Here is a 964-nt window from a genome sequence, read left to right as displayed (position 1 = left end):
CTCCTCCTCCTCCCTTCTCACCGTTGGCCGGGCCTTTGGGGGGGGCGGGGCTTGAGCCGCCACTCTCCGGCTCTGCTTTGCACGTACGCCACTTCCAGTCAGTTCACTCCAGAAGAAGGGCGGGGCGAGGGGGGGAGGAGCGCGCACGCTCCCGTACCACCCCGGAGGTTCAGTAAAGAGGCGGAACCCGGGTGGCCACGCGCGTTTAGGGGCTTTCCTTTCTTTCCCTCTTGCGCGAGGGTCGGGGCCGCGTGGCTATGGGGCGGAGGACATCCGAGGCGGAGGCGGCTCCTCCACCCGCTGGACCCTTATCCAGCTGGACCCTTATCCTCAAAAGCTCCGTTGTAGCTTAATTGAGTGGATTGAGAAGGGACTTTGATTCGCATGTACTAACGAAATTTCCTTTCTCTCGGGTGCCCGCGACTCATTTTCTAGTTTTGAGTCTCCCAAATTGTAACGCAACTGGCCGCCCGCCCGCCCGCAAATCGGCGGTGCGTAGTTTATTTGCTCTGCGGGCCGAACCCAGAAAATCTGGTTGAGTAAAAGCAAAAGGGAAGCCAGCCTATCGTTTGAAAACCTGACCAGGAAATTTACAATGCCGCGAAACGTTGTACCTGCTAATGTGAAAACACAGGAAGTATTTCTAGGTTTAAAACGCAACATTCCTCCCACCAGAAGAAAGCATAAAGCCGTGGTTTTCAAACTTGTTCACTTTTAAGTGGTGTGGACTTTTGATCAATTATTTTTTAATAATCATTGTTATAAATGTATAATTTTTGGTCTGTAAATTGCTGAATTCTGGGAGTTGAACTCCACACACCTTAAAAGTTGCCGAGTTTGAAAAAAACGCTTGGGTAACGGAACTTACTTCGTTCCAACAACCAAGCTGTATCCAGCAATGTGTAATCTTAAGTGTAGAAGTTATGTATGTAGTACATTTAAAAATTTAGAAAATTTACATTAA

The sequence above is a fragment of the Pituophis catenifer genome, unplaced genomic scaffold (genome assembly GCF_029215685.1).
Source record: "Pituophis catenifer annectens isolate HBS135680 unplaced genomic scaffold, rPitCat1.0.hap2 SCAF_1, whole genome shotgun sequence".
Classification (NCBI taxonomy): Eukaryota; Metazoa; Chordata; class Lepidosauria; order Squamata; family Colubridae; genus Pituophis; species Pituophis catenifer.
This window is presented reverse-complemented; position numbering follows the sequence as displayed.